Genomic DNA, 20,921 nt, shown 5'->3' on the forward strand with positions numbered 1-20,921 from the left:
TAAAATACGTCAGTAGAGCACAAACAAAATTCAAACAATTCAACAGGAAAGCAAGAAATACTTTAAAAAAATCAGATTTTATTATAAAAAAAGAGGGATTAGCCTCCATTTCATATACAGAAAAAACAAACAGTCAATGCAGCATTTCGGTGATTTGTCGATGTGACACCTTCTTTAGGACGGTTTTCTATACAGAACAAATTATTTACAGGTTCCACAATATACTGACATACATCTAAATACAAACTGTGATTGTTATTTTATTACATTAACAGTTTTTATGTCTTTTATGTCAAAATATAATACATTCCGTAAGGGATTGAACAGTAAAGAAGATTGGGAAAGATTGATTTAATATTACATACGATTGCATATCTGGTCTCTAGGCATGGAATATTATGAAGGCACATAGGATACAGGCATTTTGTACTATGCCTAATCAGTTCTGTGATGTCTGACATAAAGGAATTTTATTACTTGAATAGAGGTATAGGGGTAATCGTAATGGTGAACAGTATTTGAGGGTGAGAATCTTGACTTGAACCCCTCTAGCCTAGTTTGTAGATATATATGTGATTTATAAGTATGTTTCTATGCTCTATATATTTTCTCCTTGGATGTATTTATTCTTGGGTGATTTATTCAGAATTAAATGGTTTATACTCATTCTTCTGGTAAATCGGGATTAATTATTGCAAAATATGTTTATCATGCTGATAGGAATATATTGATGCATTATACATGCTCTTGCTTCCAGATTAATATCAAAGGACATATAAATGTACGGAGTACTTCACCCCAAGATGGAGCTTATTTTTAATATTTTTTTATTATTCTTCAAGCGTTCAACCTTTAGGGGGTAAAGTACTGTTAGATCCTTTGTAAATATCCGCTTCCAAAATAAATTTTGGGTCATTAATCAAGATATGAGAAACTTTGATTACGCAGGCCCGGCAACAAGATATCTGTTATTTTAAATAATTATGCGAAACATAAAAGATGACAGCGATAATGGCAAATTTATCCCGTTTTAAGATGGCCGACAACTAAAATCCTGTGATCTCATCGGGACCGTATAAAATATTAAATGACAATCGTAATATAAGGCTAACAATTGTATCTAAAGAAACAATAAGCAAAGAAATAATTGTCACGATCAAGTAAAAAAAATGCTGTGTGAGTAATATTGTAACGTCAAATAGAAGTTGTTTGACCTGTGACCCCGGATACATTCATTTATAAACAGACCTGGATCGGCCACTGACTCACATCCCGATCCCGAAACTGTACGTTGTTGGAGGCAAGGAGGCCGTCAGACTGTTTCAAAGTAGGTAACAATAGGGATGTCCCGTTATTTTGGTCTCCTTAAGCAATGTTATTAAATGGGACCTCTAATAGAGAGGATGTATGTTTAAATATACGATGTGAAGTAAAGACGTTGGGGGCCTGTGGGGATTTAAAATAATGCCAGTAACCTGACCTGCCAAATCTTTTTGTAAGATTGCCGCTAAACAATATGTTGAGAGGTAATGATACTAGCGATATAATACATCGTGAACGTACTGGAAGGGTTTTTGAGAAGTAAGACTGTCAAATTAAAAAAGACACAGGCCATTATTATGTAGAGACGAGGGCTGTAACATTATTAACCATGATCCTAATGGGATATAGGAGAAGGTCATTAGCCTTTGCCACTCTAACTTAAGCGCACATCCTATCTCTATGCTAAAACTAACATAGAATAGACATTGAAAATATAAAACAAGCCTATATGTGTAATGTAATAAATTTAAAGAGAGATATTAACACTAATGATTCCTGTTACACAAATTATCTTTGCAGACCCTTAATTATATAAAAAAAAAGTGGTCCAGACACAGTGTGGTCTTATGAAAATTTCCAAGCATGTGCAATTGCCAGCACAATTAGAAGACGAAAGTTAAAAATTCTGGACACAACTTATGACGTTATCAGTAAGGAATACATAATTTTTTTGATTTTCATCTAGCTACCTGTGACTCCATATGACTCATTGGCGAGTCCAATAATTGTTAGTATTTAAAACAGCTCTTTATCTTTCAGTTGTGATGTGCGAGACCGGAGCCAATTAAATACGATGGCCATCCCACGTACAGCACATAAATTGCTTTTGATTGTTACTTAACAGGTATGTGATATTATGCATGGATCATGAGGTGTACTCGCTTAATAATATTAGTATATTTGTATATATCTATACAAGTGGTGGTGTTTTTTATTTGTGTTTTGATAGGTTGTTTTATTCACCAACACCAGGAACTGGCAACAGTGCAAATCATAAGGCTGACTTGTTGCTTTTTAAACTAAAACTTGTTTACTAGACTCCATGTAAAGACTAGAGGTATGTTTTCTATTGTTCTGGGATCAGATTACGGAATTTATGCTAGTCTGAATTTTTTGATATGATTAGTAATGTGATAGATTTATATGGACAATGATCATTTACTAAGACAATGTTTGTTGAATTAGAGTACATTTATGGAATTTTGTGTTTTGTGTACCCGCAAACAATTCCCTGAAAAAGAGACATATGTAGGGTATTCTTTTTAAGTAACAGCCGATTTTGTTTTTAATGTAATAAAATAACAATCACAGTTTGTATTGAGATGTACGTCAGTATATTGTGGAGCCTGTAAATAATTAAAATATTTTTTCTGTATAGAAAACCGTCCTGAAGAAGGTGTCACATCGATAAATCATCGAAATGCTGCGTCGACTGTTTGGTTTTTCTGCACATGAAATGTATATTGTTTTTAAACTGTGGAGGCTAATCCCTCTTTTTTATAATAAAAATCTGATGTTTTTAAAGAATTTCTTGATTTCCTGTTGAATTGTTTGAATTTTGTTTGTGCTCTACTGACGTACTTAGATTTGTATTTTAGTCTAGAGGCATACTATGCTTTTAATAATAACCACATAAGTGTGAATAGTGACATTGTATGTTTTTAGGAGGGACTGTCATTGCTTTGTAATACTTTACCCTGTCCCAATTGGATTTAAGGGTATCTCCTTTTGTATTTGTGCCTTATACGGTACTAGTACACCTGGGGGGAAATTATTGGGCATGCCTGGGAATTAAGGACTTGCTGGCAGCAATGACATCCGGTCTGACAGCAGTCACAAGACTGGTCTGCCTGGCTGACCTCATAAGGTACAATGTCATAGCCCAGCACAAATAGAAGGGGGAAATAGACGATGTGGTGGTGGAGAGGTCTAGGAGAAAATATAACATCTCTATGCCAAAGGTATGCAGGGTGAGTGGTTGGGGTTTCTCGAAGCATGGGCTGATCAACCTCAGGACACCAGGGTATTACACAGCATATTGAGTTCAATTGACATGGGTGGGTATGGACATGTTCATACACAATGAAGTGGGGGTACTGGAACAGCTAGGCTTTTTATAGATGAACGAGGCAAGGGGGTAGCTGCAAGTGGGAGGGGAACCACAGGCAGTGTGGTGGAGACCGCACAAAAAAGAGAGCCACGAAAACTATAAAAGCCTACAAAGAATATCTGCTCAAGCAGTGTCCTTGGGATGCCTTATGGCAGGGGCACAAAGACCAGGCAAATGGCCAGCAAAGGATCATCAGCAGATGGACTTGACACTTGCAGCCCGGGCAGTGACTGACAGGCACCCACAAAGAGCTTGGTAGCAATGGAAACCTGGAGGCTGAGAATGCTAGACATCTGCTAAAGGGTTGTCACCTAGAAGCTGTGCAGGAAGTGCTGTCAGGAGTAATAAGGACCAACTAATGAAGTCTGCTTAGTAGGAATGACAGAAGTGATGAAGTATTAAAGCCATGGAGCATACAAATGACAAGATAATTGTGATGTTTATGATCCATGTGTTTTGGTGTATTTGTGAATAAATGGTTGCCTTTATGCACCAACAGTGTCTCACCTTGTGTTTAAGGGATGGGTAAAGAACTAATCCTGCCCTAATATATGCCATAAAAGTGGTTGTCAAGAGATTTTAATTTTTGATTTATCTTTTTGGATCATTAGAGAAGTGATTTAGCTTGGGTAGACATTGCTGGTCCAAGCAGAATTTTCTGGATAACATTTTTAAAAATGGTAGATTTGTTGAAGTGATGATTTTATATTTCAGGAGCCATGAGACCTATATTCTTCATTTTTGTGCCCAAACATAGTTGTCTTAAAGAGACAGACAATAACTAATTTCTGCCATTTTCCAAAATGGGGGCTATAATGGAGGACGAGGAGACATATGGAAATTAAACAAATAATAATGGTTTATAATCCTTTTATGAATACACCAAACAAAGTGTAGGATCTGAATATGAAAGAAATAATGTTTAACACTCCTGTTGGAGACACATATTCATTGTTCAGTTTATTTATTTGTTTCAGCAATCACTTTTGGTACATTTGAAGTGTGCTGAACATTTGAGAAGAGCATATCAACAGGGTCAGCATTTTGTAGCACAGGTTTTGTTAATGCATGTACGTGAAAATGCTGTGGGTAGAGGCTTTAGAAATTTCGCAGGATTTAGCACCCCATCATTATCTTTTCAACCAAATTCACATGGATCTTTCTCTACATATGCGGAGGATGCGGGAAATCCGCCACGGAGCCTTGAAAGACCCACCGCCATATTAGGATGGCTGGTGGGTCTTACTATCTGTCCTCTGCTTTTCCGCCGCGGGCGGATTCCGCCCACGGCGGAAAAGCATTAACATGGCTGGCGGTGTCTATCAGACACCGCCAGCCATATTAGGATGTCTGCAGAAAGATGCCTTTACACGGCGGCATTTCCGCTGTGTAAAGGCATACGGATTTGTGTTTGGGGGCCCGTTGCGGGCCCCCAGGGGTGAAGGGGGGGTTGGGGGGTGCACATGGGGGGTACCTTTGGTACCCCCCTGCATTTGCCTGCCGCTTTGTGCATGCAAATGCACAACTTACTTTTTTATCATTGCGGCGGGTGCTGCTTTAAGCAGCACCCGCCGCAATGATAAAAATACAGGATGTGACCGCCAGGGTGGCGGTCACATCCTAATTTGCACGGAGGGACCGCCGCTGCCCCTGCGGACGGTCCCTCCTTCTCTATGGTGGCGGACATACTCAGGTCCGTCCGCCATCATAATCGGCCCCTTAATTTGATGTCGGTGGAAGGTCACTTAGCGGGACTGATATCTTGAACTCACTGTACCGAAGATCATCAAATGGATCATTAAATGTGTGAAAGTCAGATCTCGATTTCCACACATGCACAACTTCTTTTTCTATATCTTTAATGTCACATTCTACTTCTTCCTCAGCAAATCCTTTTAGAATCTTCACATGTACAGCAGTTAAAGCACCAAACTGTGTTACAATTTTGCTCATAGTGTGATCACACATCAGAATATGTGCTTTGATAAGAACACTGAGCATCTTTGGGTCATGTTTCTTGTATAGAATATGAAGAGGGATTAAGTGACTTTTCTCACCTGTTCCATAACATCCATACCTCTGACAATCCTTGACTTATGAACATTGCAACAAATCTTCATACCACAATAATAAGAGCTGTGTCTTATTTACGAGACAACCGAAAATAATCAATTGTGGGTAGAAGTAAAACATGTTGCATTCAGAACGTTTAAGCCACAGACATCAGAGGCAGGCATTTACTAAGACCAAGAAAGAAATTGAGAAGCAAAGGGTGAAAACGAGAGACAGGAGTCAGGAGAGGATAACATGCTATACAAGTTTTTTGTATTGTATTGTAATTGCATTCATATAGCGCTCACTTCCCCTCGTGAGGTGTTGAAGCATTTTATGAACAAGCAAAGGTTACTGGTTAATCTGGCAGTGATTAATAGTTGAGATTAGTATTGTGCTCTCAAGATAATCATTCCATGCATTTAGTCCAGTTTCTTTGTGGTCAGTTAAATGTGCAGGAATGTAGTGTACTCATTATTGGGGAGGAGGGTTTGTGAGCTCATTCAGATGACTGGTGTGGTTAATAGGTGACAGGTGTGACTTTCAAAGAAGGAGAGGGTGTGATTTAAAAAAAAAAAATAGAATGGAGTACAATTTGCATTGATATCATATTAAAGAATAAGGAAAACATGCATGTTAGTAGACTGTGTTCTGAAAGAGGAGGCATTCAGAGGATGGAAATTAAATAGAGGGTCATTCAAAAGAGACTGAGAGGGAAGATTTTTTTTATTTTATTTATGGGATACGTTGATACTATATATAGATGTCATATATTACATTGTACACGTGCTGGAGACAAAAAGACGAAAGAAGGATACAAAATGCATCTTTCACAAAATATATTCATGAACAGTAAACAGATTATCAGTTTTTGAGAAATCTTGCACCATATTTCCAAACCCAGAATCCTCCCTGCTCTGCTTTTTACCCTAGAAAATGCTATTTCTATTTCATGCACAATGTGCATTCAGTGCCACCCGTGCTCATAGCCAGGTAGATTGCATGTTTTTTCAGTTAGCAACGAATATCAATTTAGCGGCTGTAGTAGCCAGAAAAAAAGCATAAATTGTAATTGTGCCAGTCATTGCAGATAGTTTACGCTCTATTGACTGCCATAGATCCCGGGGTTAAGGAGAGGTAGAAAACATTTGGATCTCATCTGCCTCTACATCAGAACCTCTTGGGCATCTGGAAATTTTAATCCAGGAAAATAGTCTCCTTGAAGAGGGAAGGTTTCACGCAGGGTTTTGGGAATATAGAGGAGATTTTTAGAGGCTGCATTCAATCTGAGGATAAAAGAATTTTGAAAGATAAGACATTTGCTTGTGAGATATTGATATATTAGGTACTTGGATAGGTTCTAGGATAGGTGAACAGTATATTTGCTGCTAGGCTAGCACAAGACTACTGCATCAGGAAGGAAAGCAATTCAGCTCAATGGTTGGAAGCATAACCTAAAGGTTAGATGCATGTATTGGACAATATTGGAAGCTCTAGGCTGTCCTCGAAGCAAGTAGAAGCCTCATGATCATAGCAACATGAGTGAATATACAGTTGTAATGCAAACACCAAAAGATTATACAAATCGTAAGCAAATGTCTTCTGATGTTCACCCCTACATTTTGACTCCCAGTATAATTAAAAGAGCAAAGTGGGATCCATTTGGGAGTCCCTAGTTTGCACTGGCACAAAATGGTAATGAGGACAGATTTCTCACACAGTGGATGTATATTGCCAGAATTCCTGTGGATTAACATCATCATGCTGAATGCAGTAGCCATTTTGAAACCTCACTTTCCTCAAGAGATCATAAATGATCATAGTGCTCACATTCAAACACATGGAGTCATTCATTTTATAAATCTGCCCGCATTCCTCTGTTTAACTTAAGTAACCACACAAACATTACAAGTGGTTGAATGCTAAAGAATTTTGCTCACATTCAGATATTTAACTAATAGCATTTTTATAGTCTGACAAAACCAGTGATCCAACTCACAATTCTTTATGCTGTGTACACTGTTCATTTATCTTGAACTGCATGAATGTACTGATAATTTGAATACATAATTGTTAAAAATTGGGTTTCTGTTTGGATAGGTTATGCTCCTAAGCCTGGCAGAGCCACCACTCTAGTCAGGGTAAGGGAGTTACACACCCTTAATAACCCCTGCTCCCCTCCTTGGTAGCTTGGCAGAGTAGATAGGCTTATTTCAGAGGCAATGTGTAAGTGTTTGCACCACACACACATATACACCAGTGACACAATAAATACACCACAAAGGATACACCACACAGTAGTATATAAAAATACATTTATGTATTGCATATAACCATAGACCAAAACCACATAACCCTATAATGCCTTTGCCAACCAGGCAATTGTCAAAACATCACAGTTAATGTAATAAGATAAAGACGTCTGTGTTGCACACGTCATTAAAACCCCATAACTGTACATATTATGCCGATCCTGTAATAATACTCATTATACTGTCACTGCAAGGCATAAAATGACATATATTATAACATCACAGCATGAATATGACGCAGTTTGGTTAGAATGAGAACACATAAATCACCATATGTCACCCATTGTGTAGAAATCACAAAGCAATGCCTTCAACTTACAAGGAGCAGTAACCTGCCCTCCTAATACATATAAGGTACATCTGCTCCCAACACGTAGGCTACTGGGCCACCTGCACACCTACAATGGTGAATATGGAAAGTTAGCAACTTTGTTACTCAATGACGATGTGCCTCTGTCGAGGAATCTCCCTGGAATTGGCATAATTTCCAAACAAATACCTCCAAAGTAGGAGCTAATACGGGGGCACACCCATACTGTAGACCTATGGGAGGCCTTGCTGGGTCATCCCGCACAAAGAGTGGTCCAAGACAGCTGCCCACAAACACAGAGTGCAGCTGCTTCCAAATGCAGCCTTTTACGGGAACCAAGCCCCTCTGCGGGGCAAATCTTCTTGCAACAGAACTCTGCACTACCTGGTGCCTTCTCATGCCCAGGGAAAGCTCTGTAGGCGCAGGAAACTCCTTGGAGCCATGCAGAAAGTGTTGGTGGGCCTTAACAGCTGGGCACACGGCATCCCACAAAAACCAGGCCCTTTCACGCAGGTCCATTTGGCCACACACCACGGGGCCACTTTGAAGGCTTCCTTCTGCGTTCTTCCTCAACATGGGCGCTTTAACCGGAATGCGCAGACCAGAGGTTTTTTTTCAGAGGCCATGTGCCATGTTAGCCTCCACCAGTGGTATGTGTAGAGCCTGGGCATGCAGGCGGTGAGCAGTCCACACCTGGCAGAAAGCGCTTCAAAGCGCTTCGCTGAGGCACAAGTTTGAAATAAAAGATGTAGGCGCTCAGCATGCGCTTTAGTGGCATGACATGGAGCAAGTTAGCCTGCACTTGTGGTGAACACTGATGGGCACACAAGCAGGAAGGTAGGCAACAGGCCAGCACACAGGGTCCTTGCTGGCAAAAAGGCAGTCCCTCCAGCCAACAGGTCAGCACAATAAAGCAAAGTCCAAGTGGTAGTTTTCCTGGCAGCACAGCAATCCTCTGGTGCAGTATGTAAAGCCAGCAGCATCTAGTTACAAGTCACACGCAGTGTCTCAAATCATGGGGTCAGAGCCACTGTACTACACTCAAAATGTCTTTGATGTGTAGGTAACTTCAAACAAACTTTAGAGGTGCACAACTCCCCATTCAGTCCCAGCTAAGGCTCCAGACATCAGTTGGGGGTACAAAAGCCCTTTGTGGGAGGGCAGGAACAACCTATACAAATGTAAAATGTCAACACCCCTCACTCTCCGAGTCCATGAATACCATTCAGCCCTATTACAGCCAACCCTTTCTGTGTGATGGCTGTCTGGAAAGTATGCACAAGCATAGCTTTCACTATACTCTAGACGTGGATTGAAGTCAGGCTGCAAAGCACAAATAGTCATAAGCACATAGAAATGCCACTTTTCAGTGGCATTTCGAAAATAGTAATGGAAATTCCACTTTCATCAATAAGCAGTATTTATCACCACAATTCCAAACATGGCAACGCTACTCCTTTCAGATCAGAAATTAGCACTGAAACACATATCAGAGACATTTCAATGCAAACCTAAAGAGAGGAGCAGGCCTTACAGCAGTGAGAAACCAAATAGGCGGTGCGCCACTACCAGGACTTGCCACACCATGAAGGCACATGTTCTACCTTTTACCTACACAGCACCCTGCCCATAGGGATACCTAGGGCCTACCATAGGGGTGACCTATATGTGGTAAAAGGGGAGATCCAGACTTGGCAAGTAACTTTAAATGTCAAGTCACTGTGGCAGTAAACTATGCACACAGACCCTGTGGTGAGAGAGACCTAGGACAGGTTTCAAAAGCTACTTTTGTAGGTGGCACAATGAGTGCTGCATTTAATTTACAGGCCCTGGGTATACATAGGAGCCACTTTAAAGAGACGTACAGGTAAATTAAATATACTGAACTGGTGTAGACCAATCATACCAAGTTTAAAGAAGAGAGCACATGCACTTTAGCACTGGTCAGCAGGGGTAAAGTGCCCAGAGTCCTAAAAACAGACCTGGCAGCCAGTCACTGGAATAAACTACCACAGAACATCAGAGCCTGTAACAAGACCACTATGTTAACTTCTAAAGACATGGCTCTATTAGTTACATTTGCCCAGTATGACCTTCTCTTCGAAGCGCCGAGAGATCCCTCTGGGGATGATTCGATGCACTATACAAGTTCACAAGTAAAGTAAAGGTCAGAGAAATGACAGGAGGAAGGCAAAAAGTTTGCGGATAACCCTGCAAAAGGGGCCAGGGTCATAATAATATTTTTGTTCTGGTTATTTCTGGTAGTATACCTTTATTGTCACCTTCCAATCATATCTTAATAGATCCTTCCTTTCTTTTGTACAAAACCCAAATCACAAGCTTCTCAGATTGAAATTTCAATTCAATTAAGACATCCATCAAAAAAGCTAATAGTGCTCTTTTAAAGATCAATGCTAATTACCTTGTTGGATCTAATGAGGTTGGAAATGTATTGACTAATAACCTTGAAGTCAAAAAACAAAAGTCGTTTTGCCGAATTCTATTCTCAATTATACTCAGAAGATACACCTTCCAATGATATGTCAATAGACCCTTCCTTTCTTTCGTACAATTCCCAAATCACAAGCTTCTCAGATTGACTTTTCTCCATAGGAGGCAGATATCTTTTGCGAAGAGATCCTTTCAGTCACTTCCAAACTCCCAGGTCCGGATGGCTTCATTGTTGAATTCTATTCTACATTTTCAGCCCTTTTTGTACCCAAGATCTTATTACTTATGCAACACCTTTGGGGTTCTTTTTCTACAATAAGTTCCTCTCTGAGGCAATGATTTGTCAAATTCCCCAAAATGACAAGGACCTTGCTAAATGCAAAAACTACAGACCAATATCACTTATCAATACTGACTGCAGCATTTTTTCAAAGGTTCTGGTCCCTCTATTTTCCCCTCATGAGAGGAACCAGGCAGGTTTGCCCTATATCACCTTTATTGTTCATTCCCACTTTGGAACCATTTTCAGAATCCCTGCGAAGCTCCTTGGCTATACCTGGTTATACTCACAGACAAAGAAATATCAAATTCACTGCTTACATAGATGATATTTTATTATACATTTCTAATCCTCATTCCTCAATCCCAGAGTTGTTTGGGATGTTATCTCAATACTCTTTAATTTCTGGATATCCATTGAATATAGATAAATCCAAGGTTATGCCCCTCAACAAATTTTGTCTCAAGGACATGGTCAAGGACACAGGTTTTATGTGAAACTCTTCTAAAATGTAATGTTTAGGTGGCATGTACTCCTCCTTCATTAGGCCAACACTGGCATTTTTAAACACAGGAATATTACTCTATCTGCTCAAGGGTCCCCCTTGTATCTTTCTTGCTGTGATATATTAGACACAATTAAAATTATGTTCTTGCCCACTTTTCATTTCTTTCTACAAATGCTTCCACTCCAGTTAGCTTAAAAAATGTTCAGATCCATTGATAGTACACTAAATTCTTATTGAATAACTGATCAGCCCAAATGTCCCTGTCCAAACTCAATAAGCCAAAAAGATTTGGCGTACAAATTTCCTGATTTTACACAATATATTTTTGATTTTATTCTTACACAGATATGGTCCTCTTTCAGAATATCAACACTTCCTTTCCCCTGCTCTGGCAATCTATTTAGCTTTCTTTCATTTTCCCCTTTTCCTTCCGTCAATTTTCCCTTACTGCTCAAAAACCACAGTCCAAGGCCTCTCCTCTATTACATCATTCATGTTTTATTTCTAAAAAGTTCCTTTCTCAAATGTGTATGCCTTCTTAACTATTGTTTCTTTCTCCCATTTGTTGCAACCCTAGTGCTACTATTGATAGCAAAGTTCTTAAGTGGCCTATCTGGCTGGCCAATTGTATCACTTCGATCTCTCAGATTATCTCCAATAATCTAAGTATGGGCGCAAAATCCGTTCCGCTCGCGGAATTTGCGGATTTTCTGCAATTTCGGAAAAATCCGCAATTACGCTCGCGGCCGGATTTGTTTTTCTTTTGCAATGGAGGTATCAACACAGTGGCATCTTCGTGGATAAATATGCAGGCTGTATTCATTCTGGCACAATGCTCCTGTACCAAAAATTAAACCTCAACAGGAAGCACTTACAGATATAAATAAAGCAGGTGCCCGAGTTGAAGCTCAAATTCAGTCACGCATTATAATCAGCCCAAACAACCAGCAAGCAGGGTCTAGGCAAGGCAGGTGTGCTTCCTCCCTATATCTACGCCCTACAACTAGATGTAATCCTTGATGGAGGTCTTTGCATCCACGAGTTTTTCGAGCGCAATCCCTGTGTACTTCCTGTGACCAGGAGGCTGCTTCCTTCTCATCTGCTGCTCTGATCGGTCTCTGACCCTTACAAGAGGCAGGTGAACTCGCATGCAAGCCCCACCCGTTTGGCCCCGCCCCACACACACTAGGGTATGCAACGTCTTTCCGCCCTTTCCTCACCATGATGGACAGCTCACTCGAGGGACCTCGGCGCCTTTCGGCGTGATGGCAAAGTTACAGACACACGTGGTCATGGTCACATTGTGCAAATTTGCGAGTTCGCGGATTTTCACGCAAACGCACGGATTTTTCTTTGCGATTTTGCGCGAATTTGCAGACCACAAATCCGCAAAATTCACCCATGCTTACAATAATCAATGTATTCACTTTGAGGGATTACGCGTTTCTGTGTCAGATCTTCACATTGGCCCAAATATGTTCTCCTTTTAGACACCATTAAAAAAATGTCATAGACATAGCTCTACCCACTCACAATCTTTGGACGTTCCTGTAACATTTCATGATTTGTCCATTGAAGCCAAAGCCTCTTTTTTGTATAAACATCTGTTTTCTACCGACTTAGATAGGGCTAAATCTAAAATTGAATACTCTTGGGAACATGAGTTACAGTCTACTTTCGCCATTTCAACATGGAACAAATTATGACTTCAAGTACGTCATACTGCTCCTTCTGCCAGCACCACTCAGACTACATTCTTCTTCTACAGTAGGGTGTTTTTAACCCCTTGTTCTTTAATCGAAACTTTGACTAATAATAATTTCTGGACTTGTAACACCCCTTATGGATATTATCTTCATATGTTTTTTTATTCTCTAAAAGTTTCTCTCTTTTGGACGCAGTTGTAACGCGCAAAATCTCTGACCGTTTTTTCATTTCCACCCCATATAATATTGTCCATATGTTTATCAATAGATATTCTTACATCTGGTCTGGAGATAAAGTTAACAGCATGTTGGTGGATCTTCTTTTTGCAGTGGCCTTTCAAGTCACTACCACCAACTGGAAAACCTTTAATAACATTTCTTACCTTACTTGGTAGAACCTAGTCTGTCATAATCAAAGGTTGGATACTGCACACTCACTTACACTTCAGAATGCAATTTAGAGAGATTTGCTTTGGTTGTCTTTGACCTCTTACCTGTCTAATCTTTCTACAGTTACGATTCCACATGTTGAAGTTTCCAAACCTCCATGATTGTCTAGCTTTTTCCATCAACTCCATCCCTCGCACTCTTTGTATCGTTTCCAGTATACATATTTTTAGCATTATAGTTTTAATAACAATACTTGTTATGGATTGTTTCTAACCATTTTCCCCCTCCCCATAACCATGTACAATATATAGTTCTGCAAACTTCCCTATTTTGTATTGGTTAAATAATTTCTATTGACCAATGTATTTGTTCTTTCCAAAAAGTTATTGAATTATTATCATGTCATGGCTCATCTCTGTACACCCTTCAAATTTATGCTATGTTTCGCAATGGCTATTCCTTAAAAAAACATTTTTGGAAATTGAATAATAAAGCAGGAGGATAAATGTCCCGTGGGGAGCAGGCATTGGATCCACCTCTTGAGAGCGAACTCCTATCCTTGATTCCTTAAGGGAAGCCCATTAGGAGCAGAATATATATCACCTCACCCTGTTTACAGTGTCTTCTACACTATATTCCATTCTATTGGCAGTTGTAGCAAGGTCTAACACAGCGTAGGTAAGTTACTTAACTGTATCTTCTAGTTCAGAGATGCGTCCCTCCACCTTGGTGAGCAGAGAAAGTTCAATCCCAGCCTCCCTTGTCTTCAACTCAAGAGAAGAACAAGACGTCTGGATAGCCTACTGGATTGTCTCATTGTCACCTGGCCTCTTGGTCTGGCCATGCTGTGAGGAGGCAGGAAGGCCCTCATGTGACCTTAATGCAGATGCCATAAATATATCAATTTTGCTTCGGGTGTGTGATGATGAAGACTTGTTACAACCCATGATATCAGTCAGATATCACAGAGGAGGCGGGGAAGAGAACTCAAAGTGAGGCAGTGCCAAGTAAGGGCAATTGTGGTGTGACGTGGCAGTGCTGACTCCGTTTGAGAGTTTCACTTCCTCAGAGCACCTTGGCCTGCTTGCACCACTATACAGAACAGGGAGCAGCACATGCAGCCAGGGTGTGTCCTCGATGATTAGTTACACAGCCTTCTGCCCCAACGTCCATTAGTCCGGCAGCTCAGGCATTACTCCTGATCTCTTTGGGGAGAAGTTGAGGTTAGGCCCAGGTGAGCAGGTCCCTTTTGAAGCCAGGGCTGAATTCAGAGAAGCTGAGGGGGAAGTATTGAAGGCTGGCATCACCTCAGATGCTCTGTGGGTCTGGCAACATCAGTCCATTTGTGGCAGGCAGCTTCCTGAGAGTGCAGGAGGGCAGGGCAGGAATATAAGGATCCAGAGGAGTCCAAGCGGCGTCTGCAAGCCTCCACCTCCCAATCACACCACAAGTCGCTGGCTCCCCTTGATGGGTCCAGATCCAGCCAGAGGTCCACCGCTCGTGTGTCCATAGCCACCGCCCATGCCAAGAGCTGGGAGCCATGCCCACCACATGTCGGAGCGTTAATCTAATGGAGCAAGGAGGTGGGTGGTGCAAAAGGCCCATGTTCCTGGTCAGAGCTGGCTGCAAAACTGTCAGAGGGGAACTGGGTGATCGTGGTATGGGCCGCTTTCAGGCATCACCCCTGCTCCCCTTTTCTAGAGAGAGTACACTAGAGGGGCACGGAAAAGAAGAGAATTGGCTCATGTCTTCTGCTGCATGTTGACTGCAGCGGTGCAGTAGACATGTCAGAGCACAAGCCACACCCTGGGTGTCAGTCTCAGGACAGGTGCAGAGATGCCATTGTATCGCTCTAGGCCTGGCCGGAGCTGACTCTGTCTGCACCTCAGTCTCAGCCCCAGCGTGGAGCTGATCTCCTCGAACACTTTTACCAGCAAATCCTTCTGAAACTTCAGGAGGAAAGTTTTCCAAAGTTTCCAAACGTTCTTCTGGTGCCCAAACAGCCACATGGCCTCAGGGGAAGGCACTTAAGAAACTGTCAGTGTGTCAACCTTAGAATCCAGTCAATGTCATTTGCTACTCGTTGTAGGTACTTCAGGAGAGAAGGCATCTTGCAGCTTGTTGTATCCCTGTAGCTAGTCAGGCCCAGTTCAGACATGGCTATATGCAAATCAGTCTGACCCTGTGCCTCATGGGAACAGTCCAGCCCGAACTGCCAAGCCATGTCTTCCCTGGACCGGAAACAAGCTTCCGAGGACCCGTTTCTGGCATTCCAGCCATCTTCAGCCCGGCTTGCTTGAATCCAGAGGCAAAGTGTGCAAGGGACTCACGTCTGAGCATACCCTGCCACATTTATGGCGGCCAAAAGCGGTACAAAAGGGGGTGGTGATGGACGGAGCATCTGAATCAATCAAGCACTCACACCTAGTCAAAAGATCTGTTCCCATGAGGCACAGGGTCAGACTGATTTGCATATAGCCATGTCTGAACTGGGGTGGCAGAGTGGGCTAAAGAACGGTGATGGATTAAACCCAGATCTTTTGTTCTTTGGTGATTCTTTTAGCCCCAAAGACGGGGGCCCAACAGTTCAATTCTTAAAGGAAAAAGGGTGCAGAGATTATCCCTCTTGGTTATCTCCAGACAGTGGCGCTGACCTCTTTGCGAGCACCTGCACCTTTAAAATTTAAAAGGACGCTGTCCTTCAACGTTGCCCCCGCTGCGGTTTTAAACACGGAGAATGCCGCTGTCGGGGTCGTTTAAACTTCCATCAATCACCCCTCTTTAATGCACAAGTGTGCGCCAGTCAATACTGTTGGTAACACCCCAATGCAGCCCGCCGGCAGCGCACTCAATCGCAACTTCCCTGGGCGCAAGCTCTGGTCACGGATCTGAGCCGATTACCTGAGAGCGAGAAGGGGGCTTGGCAGTCCGCGGTCATCCCCGGTGAGACAGCTTCTTCTTTGGCCACTCTCCCCAGCCTCGGGAGAAGCTCCGCTCTTGCCGAGGAGCGTGACGAGCCTCCTGGTTGCTAGGTAACTCTCGGCGCTGGGGCCAATTCCAGCGCGGTGCGGCTGTGACGTGTCATGGACTCCGGGCCAGCAGCAGTGAATGTTGGCAGGGTGTTGTCGCGGCTCCTCTCCTCGGTGAACCCGGCCTCGGGCACACAGCTCGAGGTGCGGCCGTGATTACCAAGTACACAGACAGCAATTCTGGCATTCGAGGGCTGGTGGTAAAGAGATACTGGCCCTCTGTGCTTTGTCTTGATCACGGGCCGGCAGAGGTAAGTATGTATGTATGTATGGCATTTTTGTAAAGCACGTGGTTACCCGTAAGCATCCCAGCGCTAATATGTATGTATGGCGGAGGTGACTTGTGTAGACCAGACAAGTGTGCCAGCAAGCCGAGTTTCACAGCGGCACCAATGACATCCTGGAGACAGAAAATTAGCCCCCGAGATAGCAGGGACAGCAGAGCACTTCAGAGGGGACAAAACACACACCACAGCTCCTCTTCAAGCATAGTGGACACATCACACAGCAGAAAGTCCCTTAGTATTTTTCCTCAGCAATAACAGCAACTGCTGGTCAGCTCCCAGACACACAGCAATGGCAACAATTTTCCTCAGTCTTCCTGGATGTTCTTCTTTGGCAGGGATTCCTTCTTGATCAGAACATTTTCCCTAACCTAAAGTTTAGGGGTTTCAGCTCGGATATTTATACCCCAAACGTCTTTGTTCTTCATGTGTGAGGGGTCCTGGACCCAGCCAAAATCAGTTTTGGGTGCGCTCTGCCAGTGCACATCTTCTTCCTTTGTGAGGTGGAGCCAGCATTGTGGAAGGCAGGTTGCAGCCCTATTCAGACCCAGGTGCTACTCCTCCCACCACTCTACATGCAGATAGGTCTATTCATGCTGACTCACCCATCCTCCTGGAGTCACAAGAGCCAGAGGAAAACAGAAAGGTTGAACAAAAAAATAGCCACTTTCTAAACGTGCTCTTTCCAAACACTGAATTTAAAAACCATCCTCCCTAAAATATGTGTTATTAAATTCTGAGTACAGGGATACCAAATTCCAACTTGCTATCTTGCTGCTATGGGAAGAAATGCAGGTAAACTTGGTGCATTCCCCATTCTGTCCTATGGGCAAGATAGCCTTTCAGTAGTGAAAAACTAAATTGGCAGAATTTTACTATCAGAACATGTTACCCACACTAGTACACGTCCTTCCTTTCACATGCACTGTATCCTGCCCAGGGGGGTACCTTGGGCCTACCATAGGGGTGTCCAATGTGTAAGAAAAGGTAGGGATTAGACCTGGCACGTGAGTACGCTGGCCAGGACAACATGGCAGTTAACAAACGGCACACGGGCACTGCAGTGGCAGGCCTGAGACACCATTTTAGGTCTACTCATGTGGGTGGCACAATCAGTGCTGAAGGGCCACTAGTAGCATTTGAATCACTAGCCCTGGCACACTCAGTGCGCTTTACTAGGGAACCTACTGGTAAAACAAATATGCCAATGATGGATAACCAATCACAATAATAATTTAACCAGGGAGCACTTGCACTTTGGAACTGATCCGCAGTGGCAAAGTGCCCAAAGCAGCTAAACCAGAAAAAAAACGCATTCCAGCAGTGTCAAAAGTACAGGAGGTAGATGCAAAAAGTCAGGGAAAACCACGCCAAGGATGCCAGGTCTAACAAACTTGTAATCTGAGTACACCATTAAAGAGGAAATTAAATGACAATACAAATGAGTGCAATACATATTTTTCTATCTTTTAGACCTGTCAACCTTGGTGGGGGTCTTCCCAAAACGTTTTGTCTTACTCCTCAATATTTTTCTCATCTCATTTTTGCTGGCCTTAGATCTCTGTGCACTTTGCCACTACTAACCAGTGCTAAAGCATGTGTACTCACTCCTTAAAAACATGGTAACATCACCTTAAACCCAATTGGCATATTTAATTTACTTACAGGTCCCAACTAAAGTGGTAAAACATGTACACAGGGCCTGTAAGTTGAATGCTACTAGCGGGCCTGCAGCACCTATGGTGTCACCCACTTGAGTAGCGCTTGAAACATGATTGAGGGCTGCCATTGCAGCCTGTTTGTGTAGCTTAAAATTGCCAGTTTGACCTGCAAAAATAAACCTTTTGCCAGGCTTAAACTTTACTTTTTACTACATATGTCACATTTAGAGTAGGCCCTACACAGCCCAGAGAGCAGGGTGCAATGCATTAAAAAATAGGACATGTACTTTTAAGTTCTGAAATGGCCTGATAGTGAAAATCTCCTGAATTCCTTTTTTACTTTTGCACGGCCTACACACCCATAGTATAATGTTGGACCCATAGGATAATGTTGGAGTTAGCTTATTACACTTAATATGGATATCTTCCATTTGGAAAGAGGTAAACAGTTACTTTTTGGTGTGTTTGGAATTGTAATGAAAAATCTTCTTTTATAGTAAAGCCGGATTTAAAATTACAATTTAGAAAACACCACTTTTACAATGTTGCCATTGTCCTGCCTTAGCCATTTAGTGCCTGCAGCCTGTCTCTGGGTCAGATGTCTAAGTGTAGCTGGCAGTTTGTCTCTGTGTATTCTTGATAGACAGCCACACACAACAGAGAGCTTAGATGTACCTGGATGGGACATCTATGGCAGGATTGGAGGGAGGAGCTGGGCACAGCCCTACTTGCACCTTAATAGGTTGTGTCCTGCCTTCACACAAAGGATTGAATACCCTCTGTAGTTAGTCTGGGTACAGGCTAGGTAGGAAACCTGAGCACTTCTAAAAGTTTCTCCTACTTCAAAGAAGGAACCAGGTATACATATTGGACCTCAGACATCAACTCTTCAGTACATTTCTGGACCTGTGAAAAACTATGCCAGGAAAAATTACAGCTGTGCTTCTAAAACGACTGCCACTCTGCTGGACTGCTGCCCTGAGGACTGCTCTCGGCTGTGTTACCCTGCTGCCCTCTTACCTGGGTGAGAAGGACTGGACCACCCACCTGTACCCAGGATCACCAGAGTGACTCCAAGGGCTACTCTCTTATAACTGGTACCTGGTACCATCTCCCTCGCTGCACAGTGCAACCTCAAACAGAACTGATGCATTGCCTCTGCTTTGTGGACCTTCCCAGTGACAAGACTTCACTTCGCAGCCTGTAGCCTCTTGGGAACCGCAGCTGGAAGATGCATAATTGACAACAGTCTGGATGACGATTCACATCGCAATCCCAGTAGCTTCTTGAAACAGCCAGTGGGCAATGCATCCTCGATACAGGACTTTGCATTGAAAGCCCCCTCTGTGATGGCCTCCTCGATGATGAAGCTGGACCTTGCATCACACATTGCCTCTACAGTTAAGCCTGACTGCTCGGTGGCAAGCTACCAGATGGTTTAGCACAGGTTAATTTGGGGTTTTCTTATGACTTCACACTGAAAAGAAAAATGTGGTTGCTGCTTGAGTAGTATCTCACACCCTCAACCAGTAACTCAATTGCTTACACAGGGCATGTACAACTTAAATGCACATGCCCAAGTATTTAAATGCCATGCAGCCTGCCCTATGAGCCTTTAGGGTCTACCTAAGATTAACTTGTAAGTATTAAAAAGAAAGGTTTAATCTTGTCAAAAGGTTTATTTTGCCAGGGTGAAATGGCAGTGTAAAATAGCGTCACAAGCTGCAGTGGTAGGCCTGAGACATTTTGTTACAGGGTTAATTCAGTGTGTGGCACAGTGAGTCAGCTGCCCACCAGTAGCATTTAATTTACAGGCCCTGTGTACATGTAGTACCATTCATTAGGTACTTATAAATAAATTAAATGAGCTAACTAGGTGTGTCACAAAAATAATGGTTAAAAAAGTTACAGTAAATAAGGGTTCAAATAAACGGTGTGCAACCCGTTCTCCTACGTGACACTAACTAGGTGTGTACCAATTTTACCATGTTTAAGGGAGAAAGTGTAAGCACTTTATGGGGGCGTGGCCGTGCTGCCTAAGATGGCGGACTGCTTCTTCTAGAGCTCCCGCTGCAGGCCCACATCAAGAGCAGCCTATGACACCTTGCATAGCGTCAGGGGTGGCAGAATCTGTGACCGGAACGCCTCAGGGCAATCCCGTAATGCCCAGAACTCCGAGACGGGGTCCCTGGGGCGTCTACGGAGCTCCACTGTGACTCCCCGTGTGCGGTGCCCGGGAGCTGCGGGGTCCTGGTGACATCAGCCCGGCGATCCCTGGCGGCAAATCCACGGGGGGAGGAGGCGGCGTCCCTGTGACGGCGATCTGACACCGATCACCATCTGCAGAGTCGGGGGAGGAGGGGCCCGGGACGCCCGACCAGACTGCGCCGCTGACTGGGAGTCCACCCCCGCCAGGCTGTGACATCGCCGCTACGGCCCTAGCACCGAAGTGCAGCGCTGAGACGATGAGCACCGAGCCCCTACATAGGGAGACGCTGCCAGCCG

At 42.9% G+C, this 20,921-nt stretch overlaps 1 long non-coding RNA gene across 1 annotated transcript; it reads left to right on the forward strand.

The window, feature by feature from the left end:
- Positions 1-1,221: 1,221 nt before the first annotated feature.
- Positions 1,222-2,850, forward strand: LOC144782734 (uncharacterized). Its single transcript, XR_013601232.1, has 5 exons — positions 1,222-1,327; positions 1,843-1,973; positions 2,083-2,167; positions 2,273-2,380; positions 2,702-2,850. It is a non-coding gene; the product is annotated as an uncharacterized LOC144782734 (long non-coding RNA).
- Positions 2,851-20,921: the final 18,071 nt, after the last annotated feature.

The sequence above is a fragment of the Lissotriton helveticus genome, chromosome 9, assembly GCF_964261635.1.
Source record: "Lissotriton helveticus chromosome 9, aLisHel1.1, whole genome shotgun sequence".
NCBI lineage: Eukaryota > Metazoa > Chordata > Amphibia > Caudata > Salamandridae > Lissotriton > Lissotriton helveticus.